A 26,020-nucleotide genomic window follows, 5' to 3' on the forward strand; every position below is an offset into this window, starting at 1 on the left:
ATTGTCCAAAAGACACTGCTGGAGCTCTGAAACGAATCATTAGTGCAATAATCTTTGGAGTGTTATTCTTTTTTACGAATATCAAAGATATAACTGTCTGCCAGGTCTTGGGAACAATCAGGTGAAAGTGACCTTCTGCCTTGATTTGTGGTCATCTTATCAGGGATGATAGCTAAGCACTTCAGTTTGTCATTTACTTTCTATTATTCATTGAGCTGTAAGAACAAAAACATGCAGCTCTGATGTTACTTTTGACTCCGGATGTTAGGAAAAACATCCAGCAAATTGTTCCTACCAAACATGCAGAGTCTTTGTTGTAGGAAGTTATGAATTGTCTTAAGATACACTCTTTAACCTCTATTGATTCCAATGAGAAAACTCACTGTGAAATATAAGAAGCCTGATTACACTGCCCTTGTTACTCACTGAGTCTTGCAAGCAAGACTGTTCAAAGGAGAGGGACAAAGAAGAGATCTAGAAGGATTATATCATTTTTCTAAATCACTCGTTGTCATGCTGAAGGAAATATATCCTATCTTTAGCAACTGACTTGACCATTTCTGAAGTTTCATCTGAAGATGTACTTGTTGCACAACAGATAATAGCTCTGTGGTTTTGAGGTGCCTGTTCTTGTCAATAATTTAAGTGGTCTTATGAGGAGTACAAATTGTGATATTTTGTATTTATTGAAAACATCTTTAAAGATAAATAAACCAGCTACTCTAATTCAGGGCAGAAACAGGCTTGAGCAGTAAGTCTGAGTGAACCTCATGAGGTTCAAGCAAACCCAGTGCAAGATTTTGCACCATGGTCATGCCAATGCTTGCTATTGTTACATGACAGGGGTCAAAAGGATTGTGCACTACCCTGTGGAGAAGGATCTGGGGGTACTGCTGCACAGCAAGCTCAATGTGAGCCAAAAATGTGCCCTCAGCTCAGAAAGTCAACTGTATCCTAGGCTGCATTGAAAGAAGTATAATCATCAGGGCAAGAGAGGTGGTCCTGTTCCTCCGCTCTGCACTGGTGAGACTTCAATTGGAGTTCTGCATCCAGATGTGGAATCCTCAGTACAGGAGTGACATTAACCTGCTGAAGCACATCCAGGGAAGGGCCACAGAAACAATCCAAGGGATGGAACACCTCTACTACAAGGGCGGTCTGAGAGAGCTGGGGCTGTTAAGCCTGGAGAAGAGAGAGCTCCAAGGTGACCTGATAGTAGCCTTTCAGTATCTAAAGTGGGGCAATGAGAAATAAGGGGACAGACTCTTTATCAGGATCTGTTGTGATAGGAAATATTTTCATACTAACAGAGGAGAAATATAGATTGGATACAAGAAAAAGGTGCTTTAAAATAAGGGTACCACTGGAACAAGATGTCTAGAGAGGAGATATATGCATTCCATCCCTGGAGACTTTCAAGGTCAGGGCTCTGAGTGACCTAATCTAGCTGTAGGTATTCCTGTTCAATGCAGGGGGAGTCCCTTCCAACTCAAATATTCTGTACCCCTGGCAATCTATGCATTTGTCCTCTCAATAATAGTTCTTATGGTGTAATTAGCATAGATAATCATCCTCCAGAATAAGAGCTATGTTCTGTTGGTTCTATTTCTCTGCTTTTCCAGAGTTCAGATCTCTAGAGAAGAACACAAAACAAATAGGAAGAATGATAGAGTAACACCATTAGGAGAAACCATTGCTGTTCTTCAGTATCAAACTGTGGATGAAAAGGGGTTAGTACAGTCATTTCTTGAGACTCTTCCATAAACTCTTTTACCTGAACTCAGGTAAATATCATTTGAATGAACTACTGATACTACAGCTCTGAGAATGGTTTCTCTGCTTTGAAGTGGAAATAAGGCTGGGGCATTCCCTTCACAAAAAGTATCTCTGTGGTAAGTAGGCAATGAATACTACTAGAATATATCCAAACAAACCTTTAAGAGATAGGTTACCAGTTAAGGCAGCAACATATTCTAGAAGTTTTGTGAGCAGAAGTTGAGCTCATCTACGTGACAGTTAAAGACTTGAACAGTCTTGAATATTGTCAGTCCATGCAGTGTGAAAACAGACCTTGTTGGATAACCTGCTAGTACCAACAAGATCCATTTTAAGAACAGAATAATCTATATTTCTTCTAAATGTAAAGGGCTATACTAAAAGAGTACTGAAGTATTAAAATAAACTTTTTGTGCATGCTGTATTTGAATACATTCCTCTGAATACACACTTTAGAGCGTTTGCCCCAAATTAGCAACAGCAGTTACAGCATACAATTATTTACTAATTTTGATAAGTATGCCTGGAAGTATTCTGAAAATTTAAGTGGCATCCAAAGTTACTGGATGAAAGGAAGCAGATGAAATAGAAATGCTGTTCTTCTCCTCTACCATCTTTGGACCATGCCTCTAGCAAGAATAGTACACTTGCATGTATTGTTGAACTACAATTGGACAGGGCAGTGATTAAAGTAATGAAGCATAGTGTAGTATCTCTCTTGTAACATACATTAAATATGGAATGGAATATAAAGGGAAATATGATGAATTTTGTACAGCTCACCTTAACTAAGTGATGTCCCCATGGAAATTAATTTGAGTATTGAACATGTATAAATGTTGTCTGAACTTTCTCTCAGTGCCTAATCCAAACCCAGCTGTGCTGGCCTGGGTCTGTTCTGGGTGTTTACATACATTCCCCTATTCATCCAGCTGGCTGTCACTTTGTGTCTTGAAAGTGTTTAACAGCAAATTCTATGGGCTGTAAGAATTACATTTTAGAATCTTTCCTAACACGTGCTTAACAGTGTTACAGTCTGACAAAAGGCTTCTGAATTTCATGCTACTCCAGTGGATTCTGCTATTTTTTATTAAATACAGGCTGTAGAGTACCAAGATTTTGCTGGCCCTTTGTTTTACTTTGGTGTGTAATTGCCCTGAGCAGTGAAGATCAGCGTATTTGTTCTAACAAGTCTTGCTCTTCTTTATTAAAAAAAAAAAAAAAAAAAAAAAAAAAAAAAAAGCATTTATGTGGATTTCACATAGTAGTAGCATTGACAGTTGACAATTTTGTGATTTTTATATCCCCTTGGGAGAATTGATACTGTCAGAGAAAACCTGTTCAACGTTGCAGTTTGCAGGGTAAAATGACAGGAGGGTGATGCTAATTATTTGAAAATAATATAAGAATTGCCATATGCCAAGCTTTAGAAATGCACCGCATCCTTTATCTTAAGCTGAATAACATTATTTAACAAAATATGTGTACAGTTTTGTAAGCGTTAAATCTGGAGATGTTTCTGCATGTTTTTCTCTCTCTTAGGGGAGATACTTGTGCTACCTTTAGGAAACACCTACAATTTTCCAATTTTAATCTGTTTATACAGATATGTAAATTGCTTTTGCACCACAGATTCCAGTGGTTTTGGTTTTTGTAGTAATTATCGCTTCTGAAATCATGCTCTGTGCTACGAAGGCGCACTCTGCTTAAAGGAAGAAAAACAGCTTGCATAGGGCAAGGAGTCTTATATACAGCTTGTACTTTTAAATGGTACTTACAAAACATAGGGCTTTTCTTCTGTAAACAGGTAAGCTATAGAATAAATTGTCAAGGAAGTTTCTATAATTTTTGGCCTTAATGCTAGATAAGGTCAAGGTAAGGGGGAACCAAAAAGGGTTTGGGCCAAAGAAATTTTTAGGAGCTTCTAACAGTTTGGTTAGCTGCTATTGACCCCAAGGTGCTTGCAGCTATCAGTGCAGCTTGGCCCTTATTCAGGAGGCTTGAACAGCCTTTCATTTGGTGCTAGAGAGGCCTGTACATAAACACAGTGTGCAGTGCAGCTCCCAGACAGATGCAGCAGTTTCAGCTGCGGCTCATGCTTGTTGTTGAGCAGGTGTCCCTGTCAGGGAAGACCAAAAAGGGACCCAAAAGGAAGACCAAGTGAAATGTGGCTCTGTTACTAATTGATGTGGGGCCCTTGTGACGCAGGACAGAGAAAGGGCTGAGTACTGAATGCTTTATTCACTCAGCTTTTTACTTTGCAAGGCAGACCTCTAGAAATGATCTCAACGGGAGTAAATGAGGAAGAGAAAAAGTAAACCTCTTCCATATTTCTTTATACACGGTGGTGTTGCTCTAGTAAAATGCTGTCTGTTGCAAGCCTTCCTTTACAACTTAATTCACAAACACAAAATAATGTTTAGCTGTTATGTATATACACTCTTGTCTCAAGCTGTGCAGAATTTCTGTGAATGTTTTCAGTTGGATATGAAATGAAGTAGGTGAGGAAAAAAAACATGCCGTATTCACATTGATCGAATTGATTTAATAGTGCCAGTAAGAGTCTATCTGAGTACTGTATATATTACGTGTTGTTGCCATGTGACAGATGGCAGCAGAAAAGCACTCTGACAAAATGGCACCTGACATCCAGGAAGTCTGTATGAAGCAAAGGTGTGTCACTGAATTCCTCTGTGTGGAGAAAATGGCAGCCACTAGGTGCTTACTGAATGCAAGCAATGCAATGCTAGGTGGGTGTGATCACAGAGGGGCAGTGTGCAGTGCATGTCAGCAGTGATGTCAGTGACTGTGGGTCACCTGTGCTGGCACAGATTTTGATGAGCACAACATGCAGTCTCATATTTATTGCCGACTATGCAAAAAGGCATAGCTAATGGTGGTGGCTATGTTGGAGAATGGTGCTATGCAGCTGAGGATTTGACCTATCAAACAGCAGAGTTACTGTGCTCATTTTACCTGTTGCAGTTTCCATGAAAATGAATAGGAGGCATTACTTTTACTGCAAATATATGTGGCCCAGGACAATTTGCCTTCACTCAGTGTGACCTAGGCAAACCAACAGGCTGGACAGTGGTGCTATATGCAAGGTCCCTCAGGTCCTGGGTGTCTTTCTCCTTCAGGGTGTTCCATTTGCCTGGGTTATGTGCCAGGAAAAGATTCCCTGGAGGGAACCTCTAATTCACAGCTGAGTCATGGCTGCTGCTGCTACATTGTGTTTTGGCTTTGGTGGAAGCAACATATATTCCGTATTGTCAATTTGTCTCTCCCACAGTCCTAGTTTGTAACATTGCTGAAATGAGAAAGAACGTAGCTGAGGACAGAAGGAAAGGAACTGAGCAAACGCTGCAGTGCATAGAGATGAGGTGAGCATTTCCAACCACGGTGTGCAAATGAGTTATCAAATACAAGCAGCTCTACAAAACAAGAGTGGCCTGAGTTGACAAATAAATGATATCCTTCATACAGCAGCTGTCAGCTTGTTTCACCCTTTTCCCTTAGAAATGGTATTACTGAGGGATTTATGCTGTAGAGGCAGAGATGGAGGTGTCACTGGGAAGAATTCCTTAAAAAGTTAAAAATATATATTTTTTATTACGTTTGTGGACATCGGTAACTCAGGAAGGAACACCTGATATGTATATGACAGTTAAAAGAAACACTGAAATGAAAGGAATGAGTTCTGCACAGCCAGCTCTGCCGGGCTCTGGAGCTGCGAGCTGAGATCACCTGTGGGGCGGCTCTGCCCTAAGGGGGCGGACGGCAACACCTGTGAGCGGGGCCGTGACCGACAGGTGACCCCGGCCGTGACCTTCAGATGACCCCGGCCCAGCCTCCGTTAGGAAGAAAGGGCGGGAATGTTGAGGGGGCTGGAGAGAGAGCGGCGGGAAGAAAAGCGCGGGAAGCCACAGCGGCGTTCAGGGCTCCTATTGGCTGGCGGGCTGGAGGGACAGCTATAAAAGGTGCGCGCGCGGGCAGGTGAGTGAGACGTTCTCCACAGCGTGTGAGGAGAAGCGGGGTGCTGTGAGGGAAAGGCGGCGACAACAACGATGGCGCCGACAAGCAGTCACCAGAGCCGAGGTGCGGCGGGGCCGCGGTGCGACGGATCCGAGGTAAGGCGTGGCGGGGCTGGGGCCGAAGCGGGGTAGGGTGCGGCGCGGCGTGGAGCGGCGGGGTGGGGTGGGGCGCGGCGTGGAGCGGCGCGGCGCGGCGCGGGACGCTGCCGCGCGGGCTCCGACGGATGACAGCCGAAGCCGGGGCTGCCGCGCGGGGACCGGTGGCGGGCGGACCGAACCGGGGCTGGAGCCGCTCGTTGCGCTCCGATGGCGGGAGGAGGGAGACGGGCCTGGATCCGCCTCTTATACTCCGATGACGGGCGGACGGAGCCGGGGCCTCCGAGCGGGCTCCCAGAAAAGGGGCGGAGCCGCGACAAGCGTGGCGAGTTGATGTGTGGAAGAAGACACTCCGAGGCAACAGCAAGCGGCAATAATAAAGGAATAGAAACTGCTATCGCAGTGTTGAAACGCGCGGCTCTTTTTCTCTTCTCATCGGGAGGGTGGTGGGAATGGGGGAGGACACGAGAGCTGCACTGCTATGAAAAGGGGGAAGATGTAAAGCAATGTTGCGGTGTTTAATACTAGAAGACTGTTAAAGAAGCTCTATAGAAGGGGAAGGGGGGATGCTCAGAGAAAAATATACGCTTCAATGCCAAATTTTCTATTCTACTTTAAGACAATCCATGGGAGTAGATGTTACAAGTTGGAAATCTCACTTGTAACTTCACACCGTGTTATTGCTATGAACTGGTGAATGACAAATGAGATGAATTCATACGAACCAGAATAGTAAATCAACCAGAAGAGGAGGGAAACACGAGGCAAAAGAATAGATGGGCCACACTGGCAATTCAGAAGTGAAAAGATGGCACAGTTGACTTCATGCAGAACAACTACTATAATGAAAGCTGTTGTCCTTGCAATGAAGGTAGTGGCTGGGGGTCCCCTGTAATCAGGGAAGCTGACTCTTTGGCCGCTGCTGTGTGCGTGCCCAGCTCCATTTGCCCAGTCTGCCCGCCTCTGTGATCCCCCGCAGCACCGGCTGGACGCGCGTCGAGCGTCAGTGAGGTGAGACAAGCTGCTCAAAGTTTTTTTTATTTTTCTGGGCTGAATTGGGGAGGGGGGATGCAAGGCCTTCCTTGGCTGGGTGGTGGTGTGCGGAGTTCCTTTGCGATGTTGGGTTTCCCTTTTTGTTCAGGTGGGGGGCTTGCCGCTCCGCAGGTCTAATGGTGTCCCCGCTGATGTTTCAGGAGCTGCTGCAGAAGAAAGAAGAAGCGGCGTGGGGACACGGGAGACAGGAGCAAGCTGGAAGAGGATGCCGAAGCGTGCAGATGCGGGGGGGAAGGAGAGAGGCACCCTGGGCAAAGCCCCAGTCCCGTTAGCGGGTCCGCAGTCACGTTAGAGTTTGAGCGTTGCCGGTGCCTTGGGTGAGCAGGCCGGCTTTGTGCTGGGCGACCTCCCTGTAAGCAGGGCTCGGGTCTTTGCTTTTGCTGTAGTTGGCCTTTTGCCTTGCTGCTCCTTTGGCTGCCTGGGGAGCGTGGCCCCCTGTAACGCAGGGCGAGAGCCACCTCTCCGCACCTGAGTGGGAAATGGAGCTCGCCGGACCCCGAGGCCACCCTGTAGGCAGGGTAGTGCTGTTTCCCCGCCCCTCTTCCTCCTCCGGCCCCTCGGCATCGTTGCCTGGTGGTGGCCTGTCAATGCGACGGCCCCGTACTCGGGGTGTGCGTCATGGCATCTGACCTTTGGCTTTAGCTGGGAAGCCCCCTGGCACGTTGAAGTCTGTGGCCTCCGTGCAGGCTAGGGACAGGTCACAGGCTCTTGTCTGTTGCCCGCGGCTGTGGGTTTATTCCCAGGGTTTGGCTGCGCTGCGTTGTCCTTCCCTTCTGGAAAGTCGCGCCTGTGTGTGCGCGTTCCCCTTCCTGTCCTTGTTTGTGTTTGTGGAGTGACGGAGAGACTGAGCTTTCCCTTTAGGCCCCCACAAAGATGGCTGCAGCTTAGCTTCGACTTCCCTGGGGGGAACGGAGGACTTTGGCGCACGCCGCAAAAGGGGTGTTCCCTCTCAGTACCGCGAGCGCAGCGAGTGTCCTGTCTTCCTCCATATAATTTAGTGTTGATCAGAGCCACGTGGTAGTTCTGTGGCCGAGGCCGCCCTGTAGCCAGGGCTTGGGCCTGTTCACGCGTGGGCGCCTGTTCCGCTGGCGGCGTGACAGCCCCGTACTCGGGGCGTGTGTCCCAAGCTGCGGAGCCCTCTGTCCCCTAAGCGGCCCGCCCGCCCTGTAATCAGGTGTGGGGAGGCTGCAGCATTGCAGCCGGCTGCTTTAGCCATCCAGCTGGTGGGAATGACCCCTCCCTGTCCCGTCAGAGGGTGCAGGTTGAGGTGCTCCTTTTGTGTGTGGGGTGACCTCCCCGCTCGGTGGGTCGAGGTTGCTCCCTGGGTTCCCAAAGACGAGAGCTTGGTGATGTTCTGCTGCTGCCTGGCGGGCCAGCCTGTAGCTCAGGCGTTGGCGGGAGCCTCGTGCTCCGCGGGGCTTCTTGGTGAGGGTGGGCTGTGGGGGTACCGTCCTGTAGGCAGGGCTGTGCGTGCCCCCCGTGTGTGCTTGGTGAGCTGGGTTCTGAGAGACCCCCTGTACTCAGGCGGGAATGCGGCCCTGGCCTTTCAGAGGAACGGGGCCGCGAGATGCAGGGTTGGGCTTGCGCCCTCCCCGGAATCAGGGCTGGGATCCTGGCCGCGGCATTTGGCCGTGTCGCCCCGCTGCCTGGCGGCTGAGAGTCGCTCCCGCCGCTGGGGGGGAAACCGAGCTCTGTGGCTCCAGGGGTGTTGTCCACCCGCCTGTAATCAGGGTCTGGGTGCGCGAGCATTTGTGCTCAGTTGGCAGCCTGTGTGGGGTGACCGCCCCGTTAGCGGGGTGTGGGTCGAGGTGCCCCTGACTGGGAGAGAAGGAGCCTCCCTCGGCCGCTAGGGATGGGGGCTGCCCTGTAAGCCAGGGAGCAACAGTGCCCCGCAGTCCCAGGCCCTTTGCAATGGATGCAGTGGCTGGGGGTCCCCTGTAATCAGGGAAGCTGACTCTTTGGCCGCTGCTGTGTGCGTGCCCAGCTCCATTTGCCCAGTCTGCCCGCCTCTGTGATCCCCCGCAGCACCGGCTGAACGCGCGTCGAGCGTCAGTGAGGTGAGACAAGCTGCTCGAAGTTTTTTTTATTTTTCTGGGCTGAATTGGGGAGGGGGGACGCAAGGCCTTCCTTGGCTGGGTGGTGGTGTGCGGAGTTCCTTTGCGATGTTGGGTTTCCCTTTTTGTTCAGGTGGGGGGCTTGCCGCTCCGCAGGTCTAATGGTGTCCCCGCTGATGTTTCAGGAGCTGCTGCAGAAGAAAGAAGAAGCGGCGTGGGGATACGGGAGACAGGAGCAAGCTGGAAGAGGATGCCGAAGCGTGCAGATGCGGGGGGGAAGGAGAGAGGCACCCTGGGCAAAGCCCCAGTCCCGTTAGCGGATCCGCAGTCACGTTAGAGTTTGAGCGTTGCCGGTGCCTTGGGTGAGCAGGCCGGCTTTGTGCTGGGCGACCTCCCTGTAAGCAGGGCTCGGGTCTTTGCTTTTGCTGTAGTTGGCCTTTTGCCTTGCTGCTCCTTTGGCTGCCTGGAGAGCGTGGTCCCCTGTAACGCAGGGCGAGAGCCACCTCTCCGCACCTGAGTGGGAAATGGAGCTCGCCGGACCCCGAGGCCACCCTGTAGGCAGGGTAGTGCTGTTTCCCCGCCCCTCTTCCTCCTCCGGCCCCTCGGCATCGTTGCCTGGTGGTGGCCTGTCAATGCGACGGCCCCGTACTCGGGGTGTGCGTCATGGCATCTGACCTTTGGCTTTAGCTGGGAAGCCCCCTGGCACGTTGAGGTCTGTGGCCTCCGTGCAGGCTAGGGACAGGTCACAGGCTCTTGTCTGTTGCCCGCGGCTGTGGGTTTATTCCCAGGGTTTGGCTGCGCTGCGTTGTCCTTCCCTTCTGGAAAGTCGCGCCTGTGTGTGCGCGTTCCCCTTCCTGTCCTTGTTTGTGTTTGTGGAGTGACGGAGAGACTGAGCTTTCCCTTTAGGCCCCCACAAAGATGGCTGCAGCTTAGCTTCGACTTCCCTGGGGGGAACGGAGGACTTTGGCGCACGCCGCAAAAGGGGTGTTCCCTCTCAGTACCGCGAGCGCAGCGAGTGTCCTGTCTTCCTCCATATAATTTAGTGTTGATCAGAGCCACGTGGTAGTTCTGTGGCCGAGGCCGCCCTGTAGCCAGGGCTTGGGCCTGTTCACGCGTGGGCGCCTGTTCCGCTGGCGGCGTGACAGCCCCGTACTCGGGGCGTGTGTCCCAAGCTGCGGAGCCCTCTGTCCCCTAAGCGGCCCGCCCGCCCTGTAATCAGGTGTGGGGAGGCTGCAGCATTGCAGCCGGCTGCTTTAGCCATCCAGCTGGTGGGAATGACCCCTCCCTGTCCCGTCAGAGGGTGCAGGTTGAGGTGCTCCTTTTGTGTGTGGGGTGACCTCCCCGCTCGGTGGGTCGAGGTTGCTCCCTGGGTTCCCAAAGACGAGAGCTTGGTGATGTTCTGCTGCTGCCTGGCGGGCCAGCCTGTAGCTCAGGCGTTGGCGGGAGCCTCGTGCTCCGCGGGGCTTCTTGGTGAGGGTGGGCTGTGGGGGTACCGTCCTGTAGGCAGGGCTGTGCGTGCCCCCCGTGTGTGCTTGGTGAGCTGGGTTCTGAGAGACCCCCTGTACTCAGGCGGGAATGCGGCCCTGGCCTTTCAGAGGAACGGGGCCGCGAGATGCAGGGTTGGGCTTGCGCCCTCCCCGGAATCAGGGCTGGGATCCCGGCCGCGGCATTTGGCCGTGTCGCCCCGCTGCCTGGCGGCTGAGAGTCGCTCCCGCCGCTGGGGGGGAAACCGAGCTCTGTGGCTCCAGGGGTGTTGTCCACCCGCCTGTAATCAGGGTCTGGGTGCGCGAGCGTTTGTGCTCAGTTGGCAGCCTGTGTGGGGTGACCGCCCCGTTAGCGGGGTGTGGGTCGAGGTGCCCCTGACTGGGAGAGAAGGAGCCTCCCTCGGCCGCTAGGGATGGGGGCTGCCCTGTAAGCCAGGGAGCAACAGTGCCCCGCAGTCCCAGGCCCTTTGCAATGGATGCAGTGGCTGGGGGTCCCCTGTAATCAGGGAAGCTGACTCTTTGGCCGCTGCTGTGTGCGTGCCCAGCTCCATTTGCCCAGTCTGCCCGCCTCTGTGATCCCCCGCAGCACCGGCTGAACGCGCGTCGAGCGTCAGTGAGGTGAGACAAGCTGCTCGAAGTTTTTTTTATTTTTCTGGGCTGAATTGGGGAGGGGGGACGCAAGGCCTTCCTTGGCTGGGTGGTGGTGTGCGGAGTTCCTTTGCGATGTTGGGTTTCCCTTTTTGTTCAGGTGGGGGGCTTGCCGCTCCGCAGGTCTAATGGTGTCCCCGCTGATGTTTCAGGAGCTGCTGCAGAAGAAAGAAGAAGCGGCGTGGGGACACGGGAGACAGGAGCAAGCTGGAAGAGGATGCCGAAGCGTGCAGATGCGGGGGGGAAGGAGAGAGGCACCCTGGGCAAAGCCCCAGTCCCGTTAGCGGATCCGCAGTCACGTTAGAGTTTGAGCGTTGCCGGTGCCTTGGGTGAGCAGGCCGGCTTTGTGCTGGGCGACCTCCCTGTAAGCAGGGCTCGGGTCTTTGCTTTTGCTGTAGTTGGCCTTTTGCCTTGCTGCTCCTTTGGCTGCCTGGGGAGCGTGGCCCCCTGTAACGCAGGGCGAGAGCCACCTCTCCGCACCTGAGTGGGAAATGGAGCTCGCCGGACCCCGAGGCCACACTGTAGGCAGGGTAGTTCTGTGGCCGAGGCCGCCCTGTAGCCAGGGCTTGGGCCTGTTCACGCGTGGGCGCCTGTTCCGCTGGCGGCGTGACAGCCCCGTACTCGGGGCGTGTGTCCCAAGCTGCGGAGCCCTCTGTCCCCTAAGCGGCCCGCCCGCCCTGTAATCAGGTGTGGGGAGGCTGCAGCATTGCAGCCGGCTGCTTTAGCCATCCAGCTGGTGGGAATGACCCCTCCCTGTCCCGTCAGAGGGTGCAGGTTGAGGTGCTCCTTTTGTGTGTGGGGTGACCTCCCCGCTCGGTGGGTCGAGGTTGCTCCCTGGGTTCCCAAAGACGAGAGCTTGGTGATGTTCTGGTGCTGCCTGGCGGGCCAGCCTGTAGCTCAGGCGTTGGCGGGAGCCTCGTGCTCCGCGGGGCTTCTTGGTGAGGGTGGGCTGTGGGGGTACCGTCCTGTAGGCAGGGCTGTGCGTGCCCCCCGTGTGTGCTTGGTGAGCTGGGTTCTGAGAGACCCCCTGTACTCAGGCGGGAATGCGGCCCTGGCCTTTCAGAGGAACGGGGCCGCGAGATGCAGGGTTGGGCTTGCGCCCTCCCCGGAATCAGGGCTGGGATCCTGGCCGCGGCATTTGGCCGTGTCGCCCCGCTGCCTGGCGGCTGAGAGTCGCTCCCGCCGCTGGGGGGGAAACCGAGCTCTGTGGCTCCAGGGGTGTTGTCCACCCGCCTGTAATCAGGGTCTGGGTGCGCGAGCATTTGTGCTCAGTTGGCAGCCTGTGTGGGGTGACCGCCCCGTTAGCGGGGTGTGGGTCGAGGTGCCCCTGACTGGGAGAGAAGGAGCCTCCCTCGGCCGCTAGGGATGGGGGCTGCCCTGTAAGCCAGGGAGCAACAGTGCCCCGCAGTCCCAGGCCCTTTGCAATGGATGCAGTGGCTGGGGGTCCCCTGTAATCAGGGAAGCTGACTCTTTGGCCGCTGCTGTGTGCGTGCCCAGCTCCATTTGCCCAGTCTGCCCGCCTCTGTGATCCCCCGCAGCACCGGCTGAACGCGCGTCGAGCGTCAGTGAGGTGAGACAAGCTGCTCGAAGTTTTTTTTATTTTTCTGGGCTGAATTGGGGAGGGGGGACGCAAGGCCTTCCTTGGCTGGGTGGTGGTGTGCGGAGTTCCTTTGCGATGTTGGGTTTCCCTTTTTGTTCAGGTGGGGGGCTTGCCGCTCCGCAGGTCTAATGGTGTCCCCGCTGATGTTTCAGGAGCTGCTGCAGAAGAAAGAAGAAGCGGCGTGGGGATACGGGAGACAGGAGCAAGCTGGAAGAGGATGCCGAAGCGTGCAGATGCGGGGGGGAAGGAGAGAGGCACCCTGGGCAAAGCCCCAGTCCCGTTAGCGGATCCGCAGTCACGTTAGAGTTTGAGCGTTGCCGGTGCCTTGGGTGAGCAGGCCGGCTTTGTGCTGGGCGACCTCCCTGTAAGCAGGGCTCGGGTCTTTGCTTTTGCTGTAGTTGGCCTTTTGCCTTGCTGCTCCTTTGGCTGCCTGGAGAGCGTGGTCCCCTGTAACGCAGGGCGAGAGCCACCTCTCCGCACCTGAGTGGGAAATGGAGCTCGCCGGACCCCGAGGCCACCCTGTAGGCAGGGTAGTGCTGTTTCCCCGCCCCTCTTCCTCCTCCGGCCCCTCGGCATCGTTGCCTGGTGGTGGCCTGTCAATGCGACGGCCCCGTACTCGGGGTGTGCGTCATGGCATCTGACCTTTGGCTTTAGCTGGGAAGCCCCCTGGCACGTTGAGGTCTGTGGCCTCCGTGCAGGCTAGGGACAGGTCACAGGCTCTTGTCTGTTGCCCGCGGCTGTGGGTTTATTCCCAGGGTTTGGCTGCGCTGCGTTGTCCTTCCCTTCTGGAAAGTCGCGCCTGTGTGTGCGCGTTCCCCTTCCTGTCCTTGTTTGTGTTTGTGGAGTGACGGAGAGACTGAGCTTTCCCTTTAGGCCCCCACAAAGATGGCTGCAGCTTAGCTTCGACTTCCCTGGGGGGAACGGAGGACTTTGGCGCACGCCGCAAAAGGGGTGTTCCCTCTCAGTACCGCGAGCGCAGCGAGTGTCCTGTCTTCCTCCATATAATTTAGTGTTGATCAGAGCCACGTGGTAGTTCTGTGGCCGAGGCCGCCCTGTAGCCAGGGCTTGGGCCTGTTCACGCGTGGGCGCCTGTTCCGCTGGCGGCGTGACAGCCCCGTACTCGGGGCGTGTGTCCCAAGCTGCGGAGCCCTCTGTCCCCTAAGCGGCCCGCCCGCCCTGTAATCAGGTGTGGGGAGGCTGCAGCATTGCAGCCGGCTGCTTTAGCCATCCAGCTGGTGGGAATGACCCCTCCCTGTCCCGTCAGAGGGTGCAGGTTGAGGTGCTCCTTTTGTGTGTGGGGTGACCTCCCCGCTCGGTGGGTCGAGGTTGCTCCCTGGGTTCCCAAAGACGAGAGCTTGGTGATGTTCTGCTGCTGCCTGGCGGGCCAGCCTGTAGCTCAGGCGTTGGCGGGAGCCTCGTGCTCCGCGGGGCTTCTTGGTGAGGGTGGGCTGTGGGGGTACCGTCCTGTAGGCAGGGCTGTGCGTGCCCCCCGTGTGTGCTTGGTGAGCTGGGTTCTGAGAGACCCCCTGTACTCAGGCGGGAATGCGGCCCTGGCCTTTCAGAGGAACGGGGCCGCGAGATGCAGGGTTGGGCTTGCGCCCTCCCCGGAATCAGGGCTGGGATCCTGGCCGCGGCATTTGGCCGTGTCGCCCCGCTGCCTGGCGGCTGAGAGTCGCTCCCGCCGCTGGGGGGGAAACCGAGCTCTGTGGCTCCAGGGGTGTTGTCCACCCGCCTGTAATCAGGGTCTGGGTGCGCGAGCGTTTGTGCTCAGTTGGCAGCCTGTGTGGGGTGACCGCCCCGTTAGCGGGGTGTGGGTCGAGGTGCCCCTGACTGGGAGAGAAGGAGCCTCCCTCGGCCGCTAGGGATGGGGGCTGCCCTGTAAGCCAGGGAGCAACAGTGCCCCGCAGTCCCAGGCCCTTTGCAATGGATGCAGTGGCTGGGGGTCCCCTGTAATCAGGGAAGCTGACTCTTTGGCCGCTGCTGTGTGCGTGCCCAGCTCCATTTGCCCAGTCTGCCCGCCTCTGTGATCCCCCGCAGCACCGGCTGAACGCGCGTCGAGCGTCAGTGAGGTGAGACAAGCTGCTCGAAGTTTTTTTTATTTTTCTGGGCTGAATTGGGGAGGGGGGACGCAAGGCCTTCCTTGGCTGGGTGGTGGTGTGCGGAGTTCCTTTGCGATGTTGGGTTTCCCTTTTTGTTCAGGTGGGGGGCTTGCCGCTCCGCAGGTCTAATGGTGTCCCCGCTGATGTTTCAGGAGCTGCTGCAGAAGAAAGAAGAAGCGGCGTGGGGACACGGGAGACAGGAGCAAGCTGGAAGAGGATGCCGAAGCGTGCAGATGCGGGGGGGAAGGAGAGAGGCACCCTGGGCAAAGCCCCAGTCCCGTTAGCGGATCCGCAGTCACGTTAGAGTTTGAGCGTTGCCGGTGCCTTGGGTGAGCAGGCCGGCTTTGTGCTGGGCGACCTCCCTGTAAGCAGGGCTCGGGTCTTTGCTTTTGCTGTAGTTGGCCTTTTGCCTTGCTGCTCCTTTGGCTGCCTGGGGAGCGTGGCCCCCTGTAACGCAGGGCGAGAGCCACCTCTCCGCACCTGAGTGGGAAATGGAGCTCGCCGGACCCCGAGGCCACCCTGTAGGCAGGGTAGTTCTGTGGCCGAGGCCGCCCTGTAGCCAGGGCTTGGGCCTGTTCACGCGTGGGCGCCTGTTCCGCTGGCGGCGTGACAGCCCCGTACTCGGGGCGTGTGTCCCAAGCTGCGGAGCCCTCTGTCCCCTAAGCGGCCCGCCCGCCCTGTAATCAGGTGTGGGGAGGCTGCAGCATTGCAGCCGGCTGCTTTAGCCATCCAGCTGGTGGGAATGACCCCTCCCTGTCCCGTCAGAGGGTGCAGGTTGAGGTGCTCCTTTTGTGTGTGGGGTGACCTCCCCGCTCGGTGGGTCGAGGTTGCTCCCTGGGTTCCCAAAGACGAGAGCTTGGTGATGTTCTGCTGCTGCCTGGCAGGCCAGCCTGTAGCTCAGGCGTTGGCGGGAGCCTCGTGCTCCGCGGGGCTTCTTGGTGAGGGTGGGCTGTGGGGGTACCGTCCTGTAGGCAGGGCTGTGCGTGCCCCCCGTGTGTGCTTGGTGAGCTGGGTTCTGAGAGACCCCCTGTACTCAGGCGGGAATGCGGCCCTGGCCTTTCAGAGGCACGGGGCCGCGAGATGCGGGGTTGGGCTTGCGCCCTCCCCGGAATCAGGGCTGGGATCCCGGCCGCGGCATTTGGCCGTGTCGCCCCGCTGCCTGGCGGCTGAGAGTCGCTCCCGCCGCTGGGGGGGAAACCGAGCTCTGTGGCTCCAGGGGTGTTGTCCACCCGCCTGTAATCAGGGTCTGGGTGCGCGAGCGTTTGTGCTCAGTTGGCAGCCTGTGTGGGGTGACCGCCCCGTTAGCGGGGTGTGGGTCGAGGTGCCCCTGACTGGGAGAGAAGGAGCCTCCCTCGGCCGCTAGGGATGGGGGCTGCCCTGTAAGCCAGGGAGCGACAGTGCCCCGCATTCCCAGGCCCTTTGCAATGGATGCAGTGGCTGGGGGTCCCCTGTAATCAGGGAAGCTGACTCTTTGGCCGCTGCTGTGTGCGTGCCCAGCTCCATTTGCCCAGTCTGCCCGCCTCTGTGATCCCCCGCAGCACCGGCTGGACGCGCGTCGAGCGTCAGTGAGGTGAGACAAGCTGCTCGAAGTTTTTTTATTTTTCTGGGCTGAATTGGGGAGGGGGGACGCAAGGCCTTCCTTGGCTGGGTGGTGGTGTGCGGAGTTCCTTTGCGATGTTGGGTTTCCCTTTTTGTTCAGGTGGGGGGCTTGCCGCTCCGCAGGTCTAATGGTGTCCCCGCTGATGTTTCAGGAGCTGCTGCAGAAGAAAGAAGAAGCGGCGTGGGGACACGGGAGGCAGGAGCAAGCTGGAAGAGGATGCCGAAGCGTGCAGATGCGGGGGGGAAGGAGAGAGGCACCCTGGGCAAAGCACCCAGTCCCGTTAGCGGGTCCGCAGTCACGTTAGAGTTTGAGCGTTGCCGGTGCCTTGGGTGAGCAGGCCGGCTTTGTGCTGGGCGACCTCCCTGTAAGCAGGGCTCGGGTCTTTGCTTTTGCTGTAGTTGGCCTTTTGCCTTGCTGCTCCTTTGGCTGCCTGGGGAGCGTGGCCCCCTGTAACGCAGGGCGAGAGCCACCTCTCCGCACCTGAGTGGGAAATGGAGCTCGCCGGACCCCGAGGCCACCCTGTAGGCAGGGTAGTGCTGTTTCCCCGCCCCTCTTCCTCCTCCGGCCCCTCGGCATCGTTTCCTGGTGGTGGCCTGTCAATGCGACGGCCACGTACTCGGGGTGTGCGTCATGGCATCTGACCTTTGGCTTTAACTGGGAAGCCCCCTGGCACGTTGAGGTCTGTGGCCTCCGTGCAGGCTAGGGACAGGTCACAGGCTCTTGTCTGTTGCCCGCGGTTGTGGGTTTATTCCCAGGGTTTGGCTGCACTGCGTTGTCCTTCCCTTCTGGAAAGTCGCGCCTGTGTGTGCGCGTTCCCCTTCCTGTCCTTGTTTGTGTTTGTGGAGTGACGGAGCGACTGAGCTTTCCCTTTAGGCCCCCACAAAGATGGCTGCAGCTTAGCTTCGACTTCCCTGGGGGGAACGGAGGACTTTGGCGCATGCCGCAAAAGGGGTGTTCCCTCTCAGTACCGCGAGCGCAGCGAGTGTCCTGTCTTCCTCCATATAATTTAGTGTTGATCAGAGCCACGTGGTAGTTCTGTGGCCGAGGCCGCCCTGTAGCCAGGGCTTGGGCCTGTTCACGCGTGGGCGCCTGTTCCGCTGGCGGCGTGACAGCCCCGTACTCGGGGCGTGTGTCCCAAGCTGCGGAGCCCTCTGTCCCCTAAGCGGCCCGCCCGCCCTGTAATCAGGTGTGGGGAGGCTGCAGCATTGCAGCCGGCTGCTTTAGCCATCCAGCTGGTGGGAATGACCCCTCCCTGTCCCGTCAGAGGGTGCAGGTTGAGGTGCTCCTTTTGTGTGTGGGGTGACCTCCCCGCTCGGTGGGTCGAGGTTGCTCCCTGGGTTCCCAAAGACGAGAGCTTGGTGATGTTCTGCTGCTGCCTGGCAGGCCAGCCTGTAGCTCAGGCGTTGGCGGGAGCCTCGTGCTCCGCGGGGCTTCTTGGTGAGGGTGGGCTGTGGGGGTACCGTCCTGTAGGCAGGGCTGTGCGTGCCCCCCGTGTGTGCTTGGTGAGCTGGGTTCTGAGAGACCCCCTGTACTCAGGCGGGAATGCGGTCCTGGCCTTTCAGAGGCACGGGGCCGCGAGATGCGGGGTTGGGCTTGCGCCCTCCCCGGAATCAGGGCTGGGATCCCGGCCGCGGCATTTGGCCGTGTCGCCCCGCTGCCTGGCGGCTGAGAGTCGCTCCCGCCGCTGGGGGGGAAACCGAGCTCTGTGGCTCCAGGGGTGTTGTCCACCCGCCTGTAATCAGGGTCTGGGTGCGCGAGCGTTTGTGCTCAGTTGGCAGCCTGTGTGGGGTGACCGCCCCGTTAGCGGGGTGTGGGTCGAGGTGCCCCTGACTGGGAGAGAAGGAGCCTCCCTCGGCCGCTAGGGATGGGGGCTGCCCTGTAAGCCAGGGAGCGACAGTGCCCCGCAGTCCCAGGCCCTTTGCAATGGATGCAGTGGCTGGGGGTCCCCTGTAATCAGGGAAGCTGACTCTTTGGCCGCTGCTGTGTGCGTGCCCAGCTCCATTTGCCCAGTCTGCCCGCCTCTGTGATCCCCCGCAGCACCGGCTGGACGCGCGTCGAGCGTCAGTGAGGTGAGACAAGCTGCTCGAAGTTTTTTTATTTTTCTGGGCTGAATTGGGGAGGGGGGACGCAAGGCCTTCCTTGGCTGGGTGGTGGTGTGCGGAGTTCCTTTGCGATGTTGGGTTTCCCTTTTTGTTCAGGTGGGGGGCTTGCCGCTCCGCAGGTCTAATGGTGTCCCCGCTGATGTTTCAGGAGCTGCTGCAGAAGAAAGAAGAAGCGGCGTGGGGACACGGGAGGCAGGAGCAAGCTGGAAGAGGATGCCGAAGCGTGCAGATGCGGGGGGGAAGGAGAGAGGCACCCTGGGCAAAGCACCCAGTCCCGTTAGCGGGTCCGCAGTCACGTTAGAGTTTGAGCGTTGCCGGTGCCTTGGGTGAGCAGGCCGGCTTTGTGCTGGGCGACCTCCCTGTAAGCAGGGCTCGGGTCTTTGCTTTTGCTGTAGTTGGCCTTTTGCCTTGCTGCTCCTTTGGCTGCCTGGGGAGCGTGGCCCCCTGTAACGCAGGGCGAGAGCCACCTCTCCGCACCTGAGTGGGAAATGGAGCTCGCCGGACCCCGAGGCCACCCTGTAGGCAGGGTAGTGCTGTTTCCCCGCCCCTCTTCCTCCTCCGGCCCCTCGGCATCGTTGCCTGGTGGTGGCCTGTCAATGCGACGGCCCCGTACTCGGGGTGTGCGTCATGGCATCTGACCTTTGGCTTTAACTGGGAAGCCCCCTGGCACGTTGAGGTCTGTGGCCTCCGTGCAGGCTAGGGACAGGTCACAGGCTCTTGTCTGTTGCCCGCGGTTGTGGGTTTATTCCCAGGGTTTGGCTGCGCTGCGTTGTCCTTCCCTTCTGGAAAGTCGCGCCTGTGTGTGCGCGTTCCCCTTCCTGTCCTTGTTTGTGTTTGTGGAGTGACGGAGCGACTGAGCTTTCCCTTTAGGCCCCCACAAAGATGGCTGCAGCTTAGCTTCGACTTCCCTGGGGGGAACGGAGGACTTTGGCGCATGCCGCAAAAGGGGTGTTCCCTCTCAGTACCGCGAGCGCAGCGAGTGTCCTGTCTTCCTCCATATAATTTAGTGTTGATCAGAGCCACGTGGTAGTTCTGTGGCCGAGGCCGCCCTGTAGCCAGGGCTTGGGCCTGTTCACGCGTGGGCGCCTGTTCCGCTGGCGGCGTGACAGCCCCGTACTCGGGGCGTGTGTCCCAAGCTGCGGAGCCCTCTGTCCCCTAAGCGGCCCGCCCGCCCTGTAATCAGGTGTGGGGAGGCTGCAGCATTGCAGCCGGCTGCTTTAGCCATCCAGCTGGTGGGAATGACCCCTCCCTGTCCCGTCAGAGGGTGCAGGTTGAGGTGCTCCTTTTGTGTGTGGGATGACCTCTCCGCTCGGTGGGTCGAGGTTGCTCCCTGGGTTCCCAAAGACGAGAGCTTGGTGATGTTCTGCTGCTGCCTGGCAGGCCAGCCTGTAGCTCAGGCGTTGGCGGGAGCCTCGTGCTCCGCGGGGCTTCTTGGTGAGGGTGGGCTGTGGGGGTACCGTCCTGTAGGCAGGGCTGTGCGTGCCCCCCGTGTGTGCTTGGTGAGCTGGGTTCTGAGAGACCCCCTGTACTCAGGCGGGAATGCGGCCCTGGCCTTTCAGAGGCACGGGGCCGCGAGATGCGGGGTTGGGCTTGCGCCCTCCCCGGAATCAGGGCTGGGATCCCGGCCGCGGCATTTGGCCGTGTCGCCCCGCTGCCTGGCGGCTGAGAGTCGCTCCCGCCGCTGGGGGGGAAACCGAGCTCTGTGGCTCCAGGGGTGTTGTCCACCCGCCTGTAATCAGGGTCTGGGTGCGCGAGCGTTTGTGCTCAGTTGGCAGCCTGTGTGGGGTGACCGCCCCGTTAGCGGGGTGTGGGTCGAGGTGCCCCTGACTGGGAGAGAAGGAGCCTCCCTCGGCCGCTAGGGATGGGGGCTGCCCTGTAAGCCAGGGAGCGACAGTGCCCCGCAGTCCCAGGCCCTTTGCAATGGATGCAGTGGCTGGGGGTCCCCTGTAATCAGGGAAGCTGACTCTTTGGCCGCTGCTGTGTGCGTGCCCAGCTCCATTTGCCCAGTCTGCCCGCCTCTGTGATCCCCCGCAGCACCGGCTGAACGCGCGTCGAGCGTCAGTGAGGTGAGACAAGCTGCTCGAAGTTTTTTTTATTTTTCTGGGCTGAATTGGGGAGGGGGGACGCAAGGCCTTCCTTGGCTGGGTGGTGGTGTGCGGAGTTCCTTTGCGATGTTGGGTTTCCCTTTTTGTTCAGGTGGGGGGCTTGCCGCTCCGCAGGTCTAATGGTGTCCCCGCTGATGTTTCAGGAGCTGCTGCAGAAGAAAGAAGATGCGGCGTGGTGTTGTAGGAGTTTGGAACAAGCAAGAAGATGATGCTGTTGATTGTCTAACTCATTAAATTTATCTTTTGTCTCTTGAAAATGCAGTTGAAATGTGTTTATTGCTCTCATTAGCTCCATATTGGCTCCATAAGCCTTTGTGAATAAAATGTGTTTGCATATAGTTGTTCTTGTGATATCTGCTTTTAATTTCTAGCATGCATTTAACTTTGGTATTGAATTATGTATCTTAGCATAAAGCTGTTTCTTACTGGTTTAGTTGCCTGGTAACCATTTGTTTGTTTACTTAACCCGTAAGTAAATCCCTTTTATCTGAGCTGAGTAGTTTGATGGCCTTCCTTTGGGATGTAAAGGTGACTGATACATGGCACAGCTCTTCCCTTAATTTCGCCCATGTCCTCTGTCAAGCAGGCCCAGATTTATGTTTTCGGCCAAGTGAGTTTCCCCACTTCCAGGAGCATTTTTGCTGAGCTCTTCCATTGCCTTTTTTACTGTTTTCTGCTAAATGCTAGACATCTGTTTGGTTTTCTGGGATGTATGCGTTATGCTCAGGAGTGCTTATGTGTGCACAGTTCCTCACCAACTGTTAATGTGGTTCTCTCTGCTGGTGCTTTCTCTCTCCTCTTTCTTCGAATGTGATCTTATTGCACGCTGCAGTAAAGTGACCCTGATCAGTGTGGCTGGCAATTTTGCTTCTCTGATGTGCCGTGGTTTAATTTGGCTGGTAGTTAAGCCCTGTGCGGTGTTTGGCTCCCTCCCCTGCTTCCCGCAGGGTAGGAGTAGAGACCGGGGAGGAATGGGGAGGAAGTAGAACTAGTGGTTTGAGGTTAAAAAAAAAATTACTAATGTAGAGAAAAGGAAAAGTGGATAATGGCTATGATACATACGCTCGTATATTTATGACTAACAATTGATGCCCACACAATTGCTCAGCCCCCGCTGACTGATGCCCAGCTAATCCCCAAGCATCAGTTGCCTTCTTGAACTTTCTCCTGTTTTTCGAACTTTCCTTACATAACGTGGCATATAATATAGACTATTGCCTCGGTCAGTTTTTGGTCAGCTATCCTGATTCTGTCCCATTTTCCTGTGTCTCTCCCAGCCCTCTTCCTGTACAGTAGGAGAAGGTGAGAAAGTGAACGTCATTCACTCTGTTCAAAACTACTCCGTAACACCTGAAAACATACGTATGTTATCAACGCTGTACTTTTCCAGAATGTAGCATCATATCGGCCGCTTTGAAGAGAAAATACTCTGTCCCTGCTGAAGCTAAGACAGTATCCACCCCCTGTCCTGTCCCATTTATGTTATGCTGAGGTCTCATAACAATTTTATACATCATAATTAATTATCATCTCCCGTCTTACTTTTTGATGTGTATACACATCTAATTCCCGTAGCCTATGGTCCATCCGTGTAAATTATCTGTCCACGAAGTTTATTTAGTTCATTATTTTGGGCTCTGTCTTCATAGCAGTCCTTCGGTACAAGAGAGAGGATCCATTGTTGGATTACTGCTTTCTAAGCTAGTTCTGACTTCATCAGGATTTGTTCTTCTTTAGTTGGGATGGTTCTTACTGTAATAGTGTTAACAAGACCTATGACAACCATAGCTATGATGGCATGCAGTATTGTGTAGCAACCGTGTACGATACGTATTTTTGTTTATTCTTGCACAGCATCAAATCCCTTGGAGGTACACGGCAGACCCCCTCATCCTGCTTAATCCACCACATGCCCGCAGGTCTGAGCGTTGACTAGCCAGGCAGCTTTTGTTAAATATGTGTCCCAATGTTTGAATGGAATGCACCCCCGGCTCTTAAGGTTGTCTTTAATATGCCAACGTATCGTCTGATTTTTCCAGGCGCCGTGCATGGTAGGGGATGTAATATATCGACTCATTGCTGTGTTCTTTTGCCTAGGTGATTACGAGCTTGTTTCAGAAATGAGTCCTGTTTTTCTGACTCAGTTCTTCCTGGGGTACCATGTCATCGGAAGGTTTGCTTTACAGGGCCCGGGACAGTACTTCGGGCAGTAGCAATGTGCACGGGGTCTGTTGCCAGCCATCTGGTGGTTGCTTCCGTCGTAAGCATGCGGTGCGTGACTGGCCAACAGCAGTAATCTTTTTGCAGATCTCATAGTTCACTTAATATTAGGAGTCAGACAGTTTCTTTCTCTTTCTTCTCCTTCCATTTTAGTAATGGCCTTGGTCCACCTTCATCTTATCTTAACTTACGAGCTTCTCTCCTTGTTAAACACTCTGGCTTCTGTAGACATTTTTTCTTCTTGCTTATAAGAGACAACAGTTACGGGCACTGGTCGGTTCTTTGGTTGAACTGTGGGACTTATTCCAGGGATAGGAGTGATCACAAGGCTAGTCGTGAGGCTGCACTTTGTAATTGGGACGTCCTGCTTTGTTTTCAATTTTTGGAACTGTGATTAAATTCACTTGTAGCTATTATTAGATAATAACAGTGAATTAGAAGCCGCAGAAGTCTAGACATCAATACTAAGCGCTTGTGTCTGTTGCCTAACGTACACGATATTTTTAAAAGGAATAATAATAAAAAAGGTTGTTAATTTGCCAAATACATAAAAAACCCACATTCCAAACTAGGTTCGTTCTGAGAATACTGACTCATACTGTCTAATACTTCTCATTTATCTCATGTGTTTATGGAACAGATATGTTTTCTAAATTAAGCTTATCAAGCGTTCTTTCAACATTGTTGTACTTGGCACGTATCCTCTCTAGCATTTCATAGTAACTGCCTATCAAAAGTGAGAAGGAACTTCCTTTTACATCCTCCTGCCCGTACGCGCAATAAAAGATGAGAGAAGGGAAAAAAAATCTGTTCCTTGCGTGTCCGTAGTACAACGCACAGGGAGTTGAGAAGGCAAAATCCTTGCTGTTGTCCTCCCGTATATATTTATGAAGCTTTAATGTATCATTAAATTAGAGCTACCGATAGACTTTTAATTCCAGGTGGGGATCACTTTGTTCATTTAATCTGATGTCATGCGTATCGGAGATAAGGGATCTTGTCCAGGGTTCTCCGCACTGGGATTTTTTGGGAAATCTTGCTCATTGCCTCAGCATTGAGGCTTTTCTTCAGCACGCACCAATGTGGGTTTTCTTTTTGTTTTTTGTTAGTTTTTAAGTATTGGATTTGCTATTTCTTCAGCACATAAACAAGAGAAATGTTGTTTTTCTGTTTACGTGGAAATTATTACCAGGAAGCGACCGATGCCACGTGCTGGTAAAAGATGAAAAATTCCTTGCAGTTACGAAACAATCACATGAATTAATTTGCTATTGCGATTCTAGATTCAGTCGTTATCTGTCTCCATTTCCTTTGGTATTTTTAATCCTCTTAAGCTCTTGGCCTTGGTTATACCTTGTGAAAAAGATTTCCAAAAGCTAATTAGGTTCTTGTTGATAACCACTTTAATTTACCGTTATTTTCAGTTAGTTTCACTGCATGTATTCCTCTGGAGTTCTGAAATTTCGAACTGAAATGCTAGAACTAAACAAAACGTCTAGAGCAGTTTGCAAATTTGTGAACTTACCATCTTCTTTAAGACCACTCAGATTCCATCTCTTAAAATGCAGTTATTCTCTCTGGTTATTCTTAGCATTTCTTATAATCTAGGAATCTTTTCTACTTTTGCTATGACCAAGTCTGGTTATCCGTAAACTGTTGACACTCAACCATCCTATATGTTTCCAAGCGGAAAAATCCATGACAGTTCTTGAAACAGCCCCTTTTGAAAAGTTTTTCCTGCTCCATTCAGTGTTCCGAAATAGAGTTTTCTTTTCTGAGCAGTAAAAGTCACCGTTCATTCCTCTGTATCGTTTACTAAATCTCAGTCCTGAGGCATTTAAATGAGTTTAAAAAAAAAAAAAAAAAAAAGTTGAAATCATTCACTTCAGCACGTAAGTTAATTTTTATTAACGTGGGATCTAAAATGGGATATTAGTCTGCCAAGGAACTGCCATTATATCTTAGTGGCAGCGGATATCTTACATCTACTACTTTTCATTCCTTTGCAATTTTCTTTCCTCTTGTGCATTTTCTACTTTTATTAGCACGGTTCTATTTTTCTGAAGACATTTACGATGGACGTTATTCAGTGCTCGTGGCAAACCTTCAATTAATAGGCTTTAGCAGGGGGATCGGAGCTCGATGATCCTTGAGGTCCCATTGCAAACCATTCTACGATTCTGTGATTCTATGGTTCTGTCATCTCATTATCAGGTCATACTTTTCATCACTGGCTATTTATTTTTTGTTGAGAATAGTTCCCCTCTCAATTACTATTTTTAAGGTGTCTTTTCAGTGTCTGTATTTACATCCTGTACAGAGACTGTACATCCTGTACAGATGTAACATCCTGTTCAGAGGCTGTCATATTACAATGGTATACGTGGTTCTGTTAAATAAGGTCCTAAATATAAATGTATTTTAACTAGAAAAACATCCCAAGATAACTTAAAGCCTGTCTCCTTTCTATTTTTTTCAGAAAATTTTCATGCCAAGCGATCTTCCAAAGATAGAAAATCACAGCAAAATGACTCAGTGCTGATTATGTGGTAGAGATATAGTATAAGAAAATTTATTTTCCTCTTAAAGTACTAAGTTCTTGAATGTAGTAGTAAAATAATTTTATTTGAACGTGACACAGCAGAGGATTCTGTCTCCTGATTTGCCATCTTTTCCAAGAAAAAAGCACATACTGTGAAGTGAGGGTTATGAATTTAGCTTGTTTCAGATTAATCTGTTTTCAGCATTGCTAATTAGGAATTCAGAATGTTTTCCACTCATCAGAAATCAGCTTAAGACAGTGTTATTTCTGGCTCCTTAATGTCCTTCTGTTTGTCTTTTTTTTTTTTTCATCTCACTTATCTTGTTGTCCTGGAAGCGTTTGCTAAGTCAGCTGTCTTAAGCACGTTTATCCTTTCTTCTCCCCCTCCCCCCACTGATAATGTCACTCAAAATGTCCAAATAATCTATTTTAGAAAATGATTTTCAAGGAGGAAAGTTTGACAAAGATTACAGAAGTATTCATCCCTATGCTTTAGTGTTTTAATAGTATGTTTCTCTTTAATCTTACTATGTTCAGTTAATAACTCCCTTTCTCTCAACGTGTTGTTAGTTTTTTCTTCTCTGTTTTTCCTATAGGATGGATTCTT

General features: G+C 53.6%; 2 long non-coding RNA genes across 2 annotated transcripts; both read left to right on the top strand.

Moving 5' to 3' along the window:
- Positions 1-5,696: 5,696 nt before the first annotated feature.
- Positions 5,697-16,250, top strand: LOC149917011 (uncharacterized). Its single transcript, XR_016468710.1, has 6 exons — positions 5,697-5,906; positions 7,100-9,016; positions 9,199-11,115; positions 11,298-12,715; positions 12,898-14,814; positions 14,997-16,250. It is a non-coding gene; the product is annotated as an uncharacterized LOC149917011 (long non-coding RNA).
- An 835-nt stretch (positions 16,251-17,085) lies between these two features.
- LOC149917012 (uncharacterized) lies at positions 17,086-20,989 on the top strand. Its single transcript, XR_016468711.1, has 3 exons — positions 17,086-18,513; positions 18,695-20,612; positions 20,795-20,989. It is a non-coding gene; the product is annotated as an uncharacterized LOC149917012 (long non-coding RNA).
- Positions 20,990-26,020: the final 5,031 nt, after the last annotated feature.

Source organism: Phasianus colchicus, chromosome 8 (assembly GCF_987193195.1).
Source record: "Phasianus colchicus chromosome 8, bPhaCol1.hap1.1, whole genome shotgun sequence".
Classification (NCBI taxonomy): domain Eukaryota; kingdom Metazoa; phylum Chordata; class Aves; order Galliformes; family Phasianidae; genus Phasianus; species Phasianus colchicus.